The sequence below is a fragment of the Schistocerca cancellata genome, chromosome 1 (genome assembly GCF_023864275.1).
Source record: "Schistocerca cancellata isolate TAMUIC-IGC-003103 chromosome 1, iqSchCanc2.1, whole genome shotgun sequence".
Lineage (NCBI taxonomy): Eukaryota > Metazoa > Arthropoda > Insecta > Orthoptera > Acrididae > Schistocerca > Schistocerca cancellata.
Window position 1 is genome coordinate 1093013184 of NC_064626.1, and position 15828 is coordinate 1093029011.

Genomic DNA, 15828 nt, shown 5'->3' on the forward strand with positions numbered 1-15828 from the left:
CTGACGTGTTAATATTCTGAAGAGAGTTAACTAAATGTTCAAGAAGTGTGGAAACAAATGGACAAAAATTTATCCATTCACGACTGCTAAAATTTATTGTGCTGTCCCCTCTTCCTAAATCATTTGCTCATTATCATTACCATCAGTAATTTTAGAGAAGTGTTCAGGGACTCGTGGCGTCGTGCTATCGCAGCGTTTTGGCGAATATCCTACTAGTCACCTTCAGACGATGTGAGCAGGAAACCCGTCGAGACGTTGCGACAGCACGGTGCCACATTTTGGCTGAAAATTCGAGAAGATTTCCTCAATGAAATTCGCTAAGAAAGGTTTCAGTCCCATATAATTGTTAAAGGACCATAATATTTTAAAACGACCTATTTTATTCCGCAACGTAGTGTGCGCTGATCCAGAACTATTAAAGGAACAGGTCAGAGGTGCGTGGGACCATATTTCCAGTGTACCACAGTCAGCACTCTGTCGGTAAAATATAAGAGGACGTGTATGCTCCGGGAGACGTCAGACTTCCCAAAACTCTGCGACACACAAGCTCCCCTTTTAAAAACGCAGACCATTGTTGAGTGCGTGCTTTCTCCCAAAGACGCTAACAGCCTTTGTTAGCAAGCACTCGCTGCCTCCAATCTCCGCAACGGCGTTGCTCAGTCCGTGGCGTTGCACTGGACCTTCATGTGTGCTCCGACAGAGCAATGTTGAAGAACAGGTCCCGACTGTCACAGAAGCAGGCTTAGAGTGGCGAACTGACAGGGGGCCGTCATCTCTGTCCGGCTGGGCGATTCAAATGGTGATCACTGAACTGAAAAGTGCCAGGATATTCGTCTGTCTATTTATGTGGTTCCTGTATCTTACAAAGCTTTGAACACTAGCAAAATAAGTGGCATAACGACTCCGGTTCATTGTTACAATTGTTATAATGTAATAACTGGGTCGTTAATCTAGTTAACTGCTGAAATGACTGCAAGTGTGTACAAGTTACAGGACTAGGGATGCGACGTGTAGACAAAACTCTAAAATGGTGGGCCCAGGGAACAGCCTGCAAAGGCACGACGGCGAAAAGTCTGTTCCACCGGCAGTCGTACTAAATCAATGATCTCTCAAGGTTATTCAAGGACAATATCGCAAGGACACGAACTGCAACAAAAGCTATTCTCAGAGCCAAAGATGACGAAGAATCCTGGACAAATATCCATATTTTACAGATCAGTGCAGAAGGACTATCTAAAGACAAATGTGACTACTTGAGCAAACTGAGCATTGATCGTAACACCGATATCATAGCTCTTCAAGAATCCCATCCAAATGAAGATAATATAACAAAGCGCAAGGTTGTGAGATACAAAATGGCATGATACCTATCATCACCAGTACACAGCTCCACCACATATATAAGAAATAGCCTCCTTGATATTAAGGGAGTGTGGTGCCAAGAGATCAGTGGCACACACGTCATCACTCTGGAGCTGAGTGGGTCAAGGTTATTTCAGTCTACAACCCACTGGACGTCCAGTGGCTCACTCGAGTCATATCATTTGTACAGCAGACGTGTATATACACTCCTGGAAATTGAAATAAGAACACCGTGAATTCATTGTCCCAGGAAGGGGAAACTTTATTGACACATTCCTGGGGTCAGATACATCACATGATCACACTGACAGAACCACAGGCACATAGACACAGGCAACAGAGCATGTACAATGTCGGCACTAGTACAGTGTATATCCACCTTACGCAGCAATGTAGGCTGCTATTCTCTCATGGAGACGATCGTAGAGATGCTGGATGTAGTCCTGCGGAACGGCTTGCCAAGCCATTTCCACCTGGCGCCTCAGTTGGACCAGCGTTCGTGCTGGACGTGCAGACCGCGTGAGACGACGCTTCATCCAGTCCCAAACATGCTCAATGGGGGACAGATCCGGAGATCTTGCTGGCCAGGGTGGTTGACTTACACCTTCTAGAGCACGTTGGGTGGCACGGGATACATGCGGACGTGCATTGTCCTGTTGGAACAGCAAGTTCCCTTGCCGGTCTAGGAATGGTAGAACGATGGGTTCGATGACGGTTTGGATGTACCGTGCACTATTCAGTGTCCCCTCGACGACCACCAGTGGTGTACGGCCAGTGTAGGAGATCGCTCCCCACACCATGATGCCGGGTGTTGGCCCTGTGTGCCTCGGTCGTATGCAGTCCTGATTGTGGCGCTCACCTGCACGGCGCCAAACACGCATACGACCATCATTGGCACCAAGGCAGAAGCGACTCTCATCGCTGAAGACGACACGTCTCCATTCGTCCCTCCATTCACGCCTGTCGCGACACCACTGGAGGCGGGCTGCACGATGTTGGGGCGTGAGCGGAAGACGACCTAACGGTGTGCGGGACCGTAGCCCAGCTTCATGGAGACGGTTGCGAATGGTCCTCGCCGATACCCCAGGAGCAACAGTGTCCCTAATTTGCTGGGAAGTGGCGGTGCGGTCCCCTACGGCACTGCGTAGGATCCTACGGTCTTGGCGTGCATCCGTGCGTCGCTGCGGTCCGGTCCCAGGTCGACGGGCACGTGCACCTTCCGCCGACCACTGGCGACAACATCGATGTACTGTGGAGACCTCACGCCCCACGTGCTGAGCAATTCGGCGGTACGTCCACCCGGCCTCCCGCATGCCCACTATACGCCCTCGCTCAAAGTCCGTCAACTGCACATACGGTTTACGTCCACGCTGTCGCGGCATGCTACCAGTGTTAAAGACTGCGATGGAGCTCCGTATGCCACGGCAAACTGGCTGACACTGACGGCGGTAACCGCGGGCTTGCTACGGTCGCAGGTTGGAATCCTGCCTCGGGCATGGGTGTGTGTGATGTCCTTAGGTTAGTTAGGTTTAAGTAGTTCTAAGTTCTAGGGGACTTATGACCTAAGATGTTGAGTCCCATAGTGCTCAGAGCCATTTGAACCATTTGAGCCTGACGGCGGCGGTGCACAAATGCTGCGCAGCTAGCGCCATTCGACGGCCAACACCGCGGTTCCTGGTGTGTCCGCTGTGCCGTGCGTGTGATCATTGCTTGTACAGCCCTCTCGCAGTGTCCGGAGCAAGTATGGTGGGTCTGACACACCGGTGTCAATGTGTTCTTTTTTCCATTTCCAGGAGTGTATTTAGATGAATTCAACATCCATCACACAACCCAGGGTTAAAAGACAGTGATTAAAATGAAGAAAAACTATTAGAATGGGCAAACGGAACAACCCTTCATCTTAGTTATGACGCCAACCAAATGGAAACCTACGCTCTGCCAGATGGCACACTTATACCACTTCTGGGCTGTCCTTTCCCTCCCCTAATGAAAACACACTTCCTTTTTAGACATAAATGGAAAGTCCTAAAAAGCTTCCCTAAAAACCAGCAACGCCCCACAACACTCTTAGCATTCCTCGTCGGGATGACTCAATAGGAAACATGTACGTGGAATACCAACAAATTGAAAACCTTGATACTGGCAGGAGAATACTAGAAGTGCTAAACGAAGTGAAAAAGCAGAAATGTGTGGACTTAACTTCCAGCGTAAATTTCACTCATTCAACAACAAAAGCGTGGACGTTATTCAGGAAACTCGGCACTGCAATCAATATCTGCAACCAGGAACCGAAGATAATGCCATCAGAACTGGCATTAAATATAAAATCTGGGCTGAAAAAATCCCTGTAGGTTCAAATACCAAAGAAAAGATAATGAACGAACTGAATGAGATCGATAGCTTCCTTTAGTAAAAGAGGTACAAATCACGCTATCAGAACACTGAAAATGAGGAATGCAGCAGGACTGGATGGCATATTCCCCGAAGTTAATGAAACATTTGGGGTAACATTGAAAAACGTGGCTGAAGAGGTTCTACAATGATATACTCGCAACCGTAAAAATACAGCTGTTCAAGATTTCACATACACTAGCAATCCGGAAAACCAGTAGATGAGCCCTGAAGTTGCCACCCAATCGCATAGCTGAGTGTGTGCCTAATACCATTGGAATGACGCATCCTTAACAGAATTCAATGAATAATAAATAATGTAACTCCAACATACCAGGCTGGGTTCGGAAGCCAGTGAAGCCGCTCTGAACAGGTTTTAGCCTTGGCATTCTACACTGAGGCTGGATTCCGAAAGACACTAAATAAATCGGTGGCATCCATCGATCTGTCAGCAATATATAAATACTGTGTCACTATATGGACTATTGCTAAAGTTAAAAAAGCACATTCCAAATAATAAACTGTCGACACTGGGAGACACGTTAACCAACTGACTCTGCAACGTTAGCGCGGGACAAAATCAGAGTAAGTTCCTTACCATAAAAGATGGATCTTCCAAGTATCAGTCCTAGCATCCTTTCTCTACAGTCTCTACACCAGTGACATGCCACACACTACTAGCAAGAGGTTTTACTATGGCGATGAGCTTGCTGTAGCCACACAAAACAGCATACTCAAGGAATGAGAAAATATATTGTCTAGAGACTTAGAAAATCTCATCAGATATTGCAAAGCACAAAGACTCCAATCAAATGCAGCCAATACAGAAATCTGAGCACCTAAACAACAGAATTGCAGATCAACAGCTCAATGTTAACTTCTGTCAACAGAGGAGTAGACACAATTTCCAGCACAAATACTTTCGTGTCACACTGGATCGATCTTCGGCGTATGAAAGACACCCGGAAAATATCATCCAAAAGCTAAAGACCTCAAATAACATCGTAAAGAAACTGTCTGGCACAGCCTTGGGTAGTAAAGCGTCATCCACTCTAAGGAGTGCAGCTCTGACTAGTATACTCAGCTAAAATTGTGCCCTAATATGGCAACAAGATGCTCGTACACGGACATGCATTGAACAAATCAATTAGAATTGTTACGGGTACACTAACATCCACACCGATCCCGTGGCTGCACAACAACAACAATATTCCACCACGTGAATTTAGACGCCAAGAAGCAGTTGCGTCGCCCCGACTATCCTCAAGACTTTCTAACTCCTACAGTCATAAATGACCCTCCCCCAGACCGCTTGCTATGAAGCACTCCACTGTGGCATAATGGAAGAAACAACAAAGAGTTTGACGTTAAAAAAGAGTGGCGCAAGAAATGGAATGCTGCAACAATAAAACATCGGTATCCATCTAGCAGCCTACCAGGATATGACGTTAAGAGAACTGATCAAGATAAGAACCGGCCACACCAAGTGCAATGCTATGATGCACAAGTGGGGTCTCCGAAACTCTCCTGCCGGCCGGCGTGGCCGTGCGGTTTTAGGCGCTACAGTCTGGAACCGCGAGACTGTTACGGTCGCAGGTTCGAATCCTGCCTCGGGCATGGATGTTTGTGATGTCCTTAGGTTAGTTAGGTTTAAGTAGTTCTAAGTTCTAGTGGACTGATGACCTCAGAAGTTGAGACCCATAGTGCTCAGAGCCATTTGAACTATTTGAAACTCTCCAGCCTGCGATTGAGGGGCCCGAGAATGTTCAGCATATTGTCCGCGATTACCTTCTGAGAAAGTATGCAGGACCTTCCAGCGAGTTTATTATTGCTGCTCCTTCTACTGTCAATTGTCTTCATCACTAGATGCTGAACTTTGATTAAATGTATATTTTAATTAACAGCCCTAATTTTATGGTTTAAATGTTTTGCTTGTTACTATTATTAAATTATTAACTTTCAAAACTAAAGAGGTCCGCGTTTGGGGGCTAAGACCACGTACGACGACTGGGCTGGTGTAGAAGGCAGGAACGTGTGCGCTTCACACTCTCCCTTCTCACTCTCGTCATCATCAATCACACGAAACACTACTGACAAACTGAGCTAGGTGGCGCCTTCATCAATGGATTTGCATTCGTGAGGACGGCGGTTCAAATCACTGACGAGTCTTTTAGATTTAAGGTTTTCCATGGTTTTTTTCCTTTTGTCAAATGCTGGAATTGTTTCTTTAAAGAAAGATAAAGTCGATGTTCTTCGCTATTCATCTCCCATCTGGGCTTGTACTACAACTCTAACGATCTCGTCGTCGATGGGACGTAAAAATCTAACTTTCCTTTCTCTTTTTTCTGCACAACTTCTCACTACAGTTAGGCAACAATATAGATACATAACTGATACATTACCTACTTCCGGAAGGAAGTCAATAGTAAACCAACTTTACTAGACTGTTGACAAGAAAACAGTGTGGAATGTCCCGGTCTTTCGCCACACGTAGTATTAAGAATAGGGATTCAGGGCGTCAGATAGGCGATATTATGGTGTGGTTTATCTGCAAAAGAATTTGTCTATTACCGACTACAAAAAAAAAAAAAAAAAATTCCACCAACATCCTCTTTGGTAGGCTTCCACCTTATTCTGAAAATAATGTTGGCGACTAACAATATGGATTTCGTCAAGGAAGATCTACTGCTAATCAGATATACACGAAACGTTAAATACGAAAAAAGTAAGGAATTTTGGATCGATACACATCACCTCTTTATATATTTCAGAACAGCCTGTGACAATAACGAATGAATGATCCATATACAGCAATGGATGAGTTAGAGACTCCTAATAAACTGAACGTCCTAGTGACATTAAGATACAGAAAATGTTATCAACTACTGTACGTAAGAGTAAGATTAGAGAGTAAAAATCACTTCAGATGCTGGCATAAGCATATGACACTGATGTAATTGCGAGACCGACAAGACTAATTGAAGAATCCCTTACAAATCTTGAAAGATCTGCCAAAAAGATGACCTTTTAGATAAACGAAGAGAACACTAAGTAGATGCTTGTAACTAAGAAAGATTATCGTAATGAATTATTCATAGGCGCTTACAGAGTGTCTACGGAGACTGACAGTGAAAAAAGCACGGTGAGTCGATGGGCGAGGCGTCTATCATCATCGCAACAAGGTAACAAGGTTGCGCAAACACGTCACTCATGCAGTGTTGGAACGTGTGGACACACTCATTCACTGAACACGGTACAGTAAGTCTGATGTGGGTAGTTTCACTTACGTTGAGTCAGAAGTCAGCAGTGATATCCGAAACCGAATATAATTCGTCAAGAGGTGTTACGCGGCCTCAGAAAACATCTGAAATCTATGTTCCTGTTGAAGAAAACTTAAGTTACGATGTACAAAGTTTTAGCGTGGCCGCTGCTAACAACTGCTGAAACCTGGATACTAACGAATTCGATGAAAAGTAGCTTGGCATATTTGAAAGAAATTCTCGGGATAGTGAAAGAAAATGGCGCCTGGTGGAGGAACTTCCACTATGAATTATAGATTTGTACAATGAACAAGACATTGTAAGTTGCATTAATATTAAAAGGCTGAAATGGTCAAGATGTGTACTGAGACCTAGTGAAAGAATGGTTAAGAAGATATTCAACCCTGTGCCTGAATGAGCCAGGACGGTTGGAACCAAAGCCAGAGTGGGAGGAAAGTGTCAGAGGGGACACAAGGAAAATTGGAATTTAGAATTGGAGAAATAGGCAAGAAGACCAAGGTTCACAAAGAGTTACCGTGCCTTTCATTATGACGGTGATGCTGATCCAGTAAGTCATTAATTTTTACACTGTAGGATTCAGTGCTGTTTATCTGTTGAACTTAACATAATAACACTATGGTGCTATTGGAATATGGTAGACTGCGAATAAGGGCAAGCCAGGTGAAGAATGGTATATTAAGACCTCGTCCAAACGACCCTTCCTCCTCACTGATGCTGACTGCCCGTGAATCGGACGGGCTGCTAGTTCAGTGTTACTCTTTCTATTCTCATGCAATCGTTCCATTCGTTACCGAAGATTAAAAGTAGACATTGCATCCAGTAACAGCATCTCCTCCCGTGTGGCTCGTTCGCCCTGCAGCTTCCGTTAGATGGCGTCCTGTGGCGGTACACAAAGGACCGGGCCACGAGACAAAGGCAGAGCGCCGAGTTGTGCGGGATTATCCCGTGAATGGGCGCGAAAATGGCGAGCTGCTGGCGTGCTCGCCGGCAATCACGGCGAGTATCGACCCAGGGCCCGTGGCCCGCCTGTAGCCACGGCCACGCGTCACCCACCCTGTGTGCGCTCTTCACGTCCACACGTGGGGGCCTCTATAGGAAAACTCTTCAAATCGCCACTTACTCTAGACCCTTCTTTATTCGACATTTTGAAGAGATCGAGGGCATCCCAAATCAGGCACTTGTTCGAGATTGTGACACTCGTGCAGTGGAGCTATACAGTTTAAATTATGTAATTTTTGTGGAAAAGATACAGCGCATCTTGACACAGTCCGATAAGTATTTCGCTTTTATGGTAAGAGAGGTGTTCCAAAGAAAAGATACGAAACAACACTAGGGGTATAACTGAAGTCTTTAGGTCAGAGGCCTGAGCACAATTATCCCATTGTTTCACGAGCCCCAGGATTCCCAGAAATCCTGTGGCTGTGACAGGAGCCAGTCGTCCTACTCCTTAAGTTCGCCGTCCGAGTTGAAGCGCATCCCTTTGAGGCTTTTTTTTTTAGTGGTCGAAACACATGATGTCGCATGGCGACATGTCTGCGCCGTAGGGCACACCCTCAAGCTGCTCCCACTTAAACTTGACCTTTACACTTTGTGTAACCCTGTAGACCCGTGGACGCGCACGTCATCAGGGAGCAGAGCACTCTCTCCGTGAGTGGCCCACGACGTGTGCTCTCGATGGACTTGCGTAGCCTACCAAGTGTTTCACAGCACACCTCACTGTTGATGGTTTTTTTTTGTGCTTGAGGAATTCGATGAGTATCGGACCTCCACCGTCGAAAAAGACTGTCATCTTGTCTGCTGATGGGACAGCTTTGAATATTTTTGGGGGAGGTGACGACGCATGATTCCCTTACATGCATGTCTCACTACGTTATCCCAAAGCGGCATATGCAAATTTCAACCGGGTTGTTTGTTACGACGTTTCGTACCTTTTCATCTGAACACCACTTATAATTTTAATTCTTCACTATGAGGAGTGTATAGTTGATGCCTAAGTTAATCTTCTAAGGCCATTTTTCAAATGACTCTTCAAAGATTCTGCTCCCTCTCTTGCATTCCTTTCAGCCAACAGCAGTCTATACAATTAATGTATGACTGATACAGACTTTCATTTTTCAGACAATGCTTGAGTATGAATAATTATGCGAACGCACATATCAGAGAGAGAGAGAGAGAGAGAGAGAGAGAGAGAGAGAGAGAGAGAGAGAGAGAGAGAGAGGTGGAGATGAAATACCAGACAGGTCCTGATCGTTAGCAACGAAGAACAAGCTCCGTTTGGAGAAGCAATTCCATCTTGTCGTTTTCAAAGAAAACCAAATAATTCTTAAATCTTGAAAACCGGACGAACATTTGATCTGGCGTTCTCTCGAGCAGGTTCTAGTGTCCTAACTGATGTGCTACTCCGCACTACAATCTGCAGAGAAACTTACATTAAGATGAAGAGAGAATATGTAGAGCAATGATATTGTGTCAGAAGGAGCCTCATCCATTAGAACTGCAATAAATAAAATACATAACACCAATCAGAATACTTCTGACTGGATCAGTGTGCTCTCCTGGATGGTATTAGAGTGAGGTACCAGTCACCTCACGAGGACTGCAACTTTAATAGCAAATGAGAGGGAAAGCATCTGTAAGACACCTATTGTGCAAGTCAGAGCAACTTAACATGTTTAGCTATGTACTATCTACAAATGTACGATATCGTGAAGACGAAAAGAAACAGTGTACTGATAATCGTGCACGCTGATAAATTATTCTTAGCCATAAAGTTATCTATGAATGTACATAAATGTCGAAGATAAAAATTATAACATTTCAAGTTCTTTATACACTCTCTTCATCAAGGAATGTAATTTTGATATACAATGTTCAGAAAAATTAGCACAACTACCGTCCGTGTCTTATATTGCGAGCAAACAGCTATCAGCTGAAGAACAGAGAATTCAAAAGTAAGTAATATGTCGCTAAATGCAAGTAGCCACAACGCCTACGTTATGGCAGGACTTCGATTACGAAAGCACAAATAATTTTAGGTGGAAGTTCAGTTTGCTTATAGAGAAATGCTAACAGTCACCATTAACTACCCCCAGTACGGTCATCTTCCCTTCGTTTCGGTCAGAAAAAAACAGCACCAAGCTAAATCCACTGAAAAGTCTAAATGTAATTGCCTGTGAAATTCTTAATTAAAGCGGATGCTTTCCTATAGTATTAGTGAAAGATAGTCTCATGTCGCATTCTAAATTAGTGTTAAAATACCGAATGAAAAAAAAGCACTGAAGTATGTATCGTGTGCGCCTTGTGAAATAATAACTAGTATCCAGTTCATATTACCGCAGAATTTTTTAGAAGCGTTTGCAGTCGTGAATAACTTTGTTGCTACAACAACAAAGTCGCTTACCCGGTTAAAATGTAAGAGGTTCTGCCTTAGGGAACAACGTTTAAATTAAAAAAAAAAAAACGGTGAAAATTCAAGTGGCAATATTCTGCAGAGAATATAGTAGCTATCTTGTGAAACAGACCATGAGGATAAAATCAGAGAGATCAGAGCCCACACAGAGGCATACCGACAATCTTTCTTTCCACGAACAATACGAGACTGGAATAGAAGGGAGAACCAATAGAGGTACTCAAGGTACCCTCCGCCACACAACGTCAGGTGTATGTATGTAGATGTAGACTAGAGACTTTCTGTATGTCACGTCTGGAAGTTTTGTTCAAGAATTTCAACCACCTGAGATCAAAGCGATGAAGTGTACGATCGTCGTTACCTTTCTTGTAGGAATATGAAATTGAACCGTTAAAATATGAAAGAAGAGAGAGTGTAGAAAGTAACAGTCGTCAAGGCATGGATCCTGCCTATCTTACCAAGCAATAGTTATCATCAATGATTACCGTATTGTTTGAACTCGACAGCGTCATATTGCCTTCAATCTCGTATCCTCGTGGGAACTGGCAACATTCTGAACGTGCGGTAAACACCCCCCCCCCTCCCCCGCGATTGAGTCTAGGGAAGAACGATTGCTCCGTGTGAGCTCAAATCTATATTATTTTACTTACATGGTCTTTTCGCGATATATAAGTAGGAGAAAGCTACAGACTGGCTCTTTCAGGAACGTTCGCGCTTCGGAATTTTAACAGTAAGCCACACCCTGATGCCCGAACGCCTCTCTGGCAGCGTTTGCCACCTGTGTTGGCTGGGCATCTCCGTGTCGCTTTCGCGCTTATTAAGGGAACCCGTAAAGAAACGCGTTGCCCTTCTTTGAGTTTTTCCTCTAGCAATCCTGTCTGGTGCAGATCCCAGGCTGAAGGGCGCTACTAAGTTACTGATCAAACGAAGCTTGTATGCTGCCTCATTTCTGGATGGCCAACATCTCCTGAGGATTCTTCCGATGAATCTGCCTACTCGGTTCGGAAAATCACAATTTACATGATATGTCGAGAAGGGTATAAACTGGTAACTGTGCTCGACTTGGAGAAACTAGCTGTTTAAGGAGGAATTAGCTGTAACATAGTCAACTGCAACATTTTGAATTCTTCTGGGTCTGCAGCGGTATCGATGTGTCGTAAGGAAATTATATGTATAGTAAGCCAAAATGCTGCTACATTCAAACACTTTTTATTAAGATGTTATTTTCTGGTGTTATGCACCTATTTTGTTGCTTGTATTTCTGCATATCGTAATTATACCGCAGACGAAATTGTTACTCTTTATACATGTAACGCCTCGGAAGTGGAACTTATTGCTAAGCAATATTCGCTAAGACCCATTTAAGTCAACGATTTTGACTTGGGTGTTAATCGGAACAGTAGTTATTCAGAGATGAAGAGGGTTACACAGCGTAGAGTAGCATGGAGAGCTGCATCAAACCAGTCTTCGGACTGAAGACCACAAGAACAATAATTACAACAAAAAAAATTTTGTAATTTTGTGGTAAGGACTATGGGGCCAAACTGCTGTGGTCATCGGTCCCTACGCTTACGCACTACATAATCTAACTTAAACTAACTTAGCTAAGGACAACATGCACACCCATGCCCGAGGGAGGACTCGAACCTCCGACGGGGGGAGCCGCGCGACACGCGACAAGACGCCTTAGAACGCACGGCTACGGCCAACAACAACAATAGAAAGTCCTTGAATACAGCAGCGTTTTGGGTTATTATACAAATAATGCTCTCACGATGCATGGCACTTGAAGTAACGTGTGGCTTTTTTTTTTTTTCACACACAACGTTTACGTACAGGTATAGCCTTATAACAACGGGTGCCGAAAGACTAATAAAGACACTAGGCTGACATTCTAGAGAAGCGAGAATCAAACCCTAACACGTTCTTCTACAGCCAAACCCAGAATTTATCAATATATTCCAATGAATTCCAGGAACACAGCGAACAGGAACAGAAGTGTCACTAAATTCATCCTGATCCTAATGAACTATGGAGACCGGAGTAGAAGTGACAAAGACCGATCAATTACATTAGCCGACGGCGAAATGAAACACAGTGCCTGGTTTATTTGCGCTATGAATCCTTGATCTTTGAGTGTCTATTTCTAAACTTGTTGCCAGTGGATGGCTCCCTTGTTTGGAGTTACACGACACAAAGTTAAGTAAATGATCCATAGACAGCGCAATGAAGATCCTTTGTTCGTAGAGGACTGTTCCTTATTTGAAACAGAAATTTACATCACGATTTAAGAGTAATTGTGACAATCTGACAATCTGTAACATTTTGTTACTACTATGTAACTAGTATTCACCTTTGAACGAAGGTGCGACGTCTTGTACAAAATTATTCAGGAACAGGAACGCGAGTGCAACAATGAATCGTGTATTTTGAAGATGAAACCTCCTACATCGTGTGATACATGTCTCGACTGGCAACGACATACGGGCTACTGCCAGATCAAAAGTTATAGCTTGTAAAGCCTATAGATCAGTGTCAGTTTCCTTAGAAACGATGCACAAGCAGGACGTTTCCACCTGTTGGTGGTGGTAGCTGAAACGTCGTTATAAGAAAAGAAATTTATAAGTGATCTAGACGGCCTTAATCACAAAAAAATACCAGAATGATCGCAAATATATTCAGGAAATTTATTTTCTTTATTAATGAAATAATCCTTTTACGTGATAGAGGTGTTTACTATTTAGGATAGTTATATGGCATACGAAATAAACTGCTTAATAAGGAAACCTCAATTTTATGACAATATTTGCTGTTGATTTCGTTCCACAGTTTTCATCAACTTTTGAAATAACATCAAGTACTATCATAAGATGCTCTTAATAATATTCTTTAATACGCAACCAGTATTCACCAAAGACTATTTTCCAGTACCCGTAGTAAATACAGGGGATGTGGGTGAAAGAGTATGTTTCAAATTTTAGTAAAAATAAAAGCAATGTTTACAACTGCATTCCGATGTAATTTGCTATGAACCCAAGCTCTGAGCACTGACTGCATTTTGCTACAGTTTGAAACATACTTTTTCACCCGCATCCACTGCACTCATGACGTTTGTCAAAATAGTCCAAATGGCTCTGAGCACTATGGGACTTAACATGTGTGATCATCAGTCTCCTAGAACTTAGAACTACTTAAACCTAACTAGCCTAAGGACATCACATACATCCATGCCCGAGGCAGGATTCGAACCAGCGACCGTAGCAGTCGGGAGGTCCTTTTTTGTTAAACTAATACAACTGATATTCCCTTCTTCTTCTTCTTCGAGCATCGGTGAGACAAGATTGTATCATTTCTGCAACTTGAATTCTGTGATAAATAATAATGCTGTTTAAATTATTTCCTCTCTGTTTTTGTATCACGGTGCGAATTTGTGTGTTCCCGTGCTAACGAAGTATGTTTTATATAATATTTGGGCTTTAAATTACTCGGAAGAAGTCAGTTCCATTACGAGGTGATCGCGCTATCGTTTTTCCCTTCTTCACGTTTGCAAGTCCAACCTGCGGCCTATGTTTTAGACGAAATCCGACCGCGATTATTATTATTATTATTATTATTATTATTATTATTATTATTCAGACTATTTCCCTGCATTCACAGTTAAGGTAACATGGCTTCTCGTCACGAAGTTCTCTGCTTTCCCACAACTACTTGTCCCAAAGCTAATTCTTGCATGTGAATGAAAGTTAACTCATACGAGTGAAAATCATTTTATGCCGTAAGAAAAGATTAATAAAGCTAATACATTATTGCCAATTTTATAATTACATGTTTTCTTTTTTTTTATCAGTAATGTAAAGTACCCTTCATTCGATAACGTTTTACTTTCATGACCAAATTTAAAATAACAGAACACATCACGGGGAAGAACCGTCATACAGCACACTGGCTATCAAGGGCAGAAAATTGTCTCACAGACACAAACTAACCATGAACAGTCAAATAAAAATGGTTCAGGTACTTTTTAAACACAGAGGTGTATCTCTCTGTGGGCGTGGCTGCTTGGAATATGACTTCGATAACACATATACGTAGGGTCGAGGCTTGCGCGCACTGCTGCGATACAGACTACGCTCCAAACAGCAGACTCACCACAGTTTTTTCGAGAAGCGGCGGTCACCAGGCGCTTACCTCCGCATGTGTATTCGTGCAGTGGGTGCGACCGACTGGAACAACGGAGCGCGCGCCCACGACAGCCGCTATCTAATCAGCACCTCAGTCACAGGCCGATACACCGCTGTCTAATTAAACACCACACTATCTGCCGCGCCATCTTCTGCTCACACGGACACCAACGGGACATCCTTGTAACTTACACTGTGTCGCTGTTCAAAGGGCGAACAAGAAATTCGGCAGCCACACTTCGAAGCTATGTGCTATGCAACGCAAGTGCAGAGTGTAACGACATGTTTGCCTCACTGCTTTTTTTCCCTTTAACTAATTTGTGCCTGATTTTATTCTGGGAAGCTCAGTAATGTATGTAAATACCGAAAATGTAAATGTGATTCAAAAAGTGCTTAAAGTGAAGTGAAGCGCAGCTGGACAGCAAGAAACTCCTTAGCGCGCAATCCCCGCAACGATAGTACAGGGTGGCGCAGGGAAACGGGAAATTTCGAAATAACGTCATTTCCATGAATAAATTCATAAAACTAGTAATTTATTAACGAAAGTGAATGTATTCACTATGCCATTATTCAGTATGTATTTACAATCAAAATGTCCAAAAGTGTCTCTTTACTTTTTAAAGATGACATCGGAAAGATGTGCTCCCATTCGGCGTTCACACTCTAACAGCCTGTTATGAAAACTCTGGAATGCGCGGTGTAGCAAATCTTGGGGAATGGCAGTGATTTCGTTTTCAATGTTCTCCTTCAGTTCATGGATTGTTGCAGGACGTGTACGGTACACCTTGCCTTTAAGATATCCCCACAGGAAGAAGTCGCACTAAGATCAGGGGATCTCGCAGGCCATGCAATGTCACCGTTACGTGGAATAATGCGTCTTCCAAACAACTGACGAACTGCTGCCATCGATTGTCGAGCAGTGTGACGTGGCTCCGTCCTGCTGAACCCACATGTTTTCGACGTTAAGATTAAGCTCGTACAGTCTCGGTGTAAAGAATGTTTGAAGCATTTCAACATATCGAGCGGATGTTACTGTCACTGCACTACCATCTTCACGTTCAAAAAAATAACGGTCGATAACACCATGACATGATAAAGCACACCATATTGTGACCTTGGCGCTATGTAGTGGTCGCTGGTGAAACTCACAAGGATTGTCCTGCGCCCAATAACGAAAATTCTGTTTGTTCACGAATCCGTTCAG

General features: G+C 43.5%; 1 protein-coding gene across 4 annotated transcripts in view; it reads right to left on the reverse strand.

The window, feature by feature from the left end:
* Window positions 1-15828, reverse strand: part of LOC126091487 (skin secretory protein xP2-like) — a 586258-nt gene that overhangs the window by 193631 nt on the left and 376799 nt on the right. The window contains exon 1 of one of the 4 annotated variants that reach the window (XM_049907067.1): window positions 14593-14660. The exons of the other annotated variants lie outside the window; for them this stretch is intronic. The gene's annotated coding sequence lies outside the window, so the exon portion shown is untranslated. Of the gene's footprint in view, window positions 1-14592; window positions 14661-15828 lie in introns of those variants that run through there. 4 annotated transcript variants of the gene reach the window in all.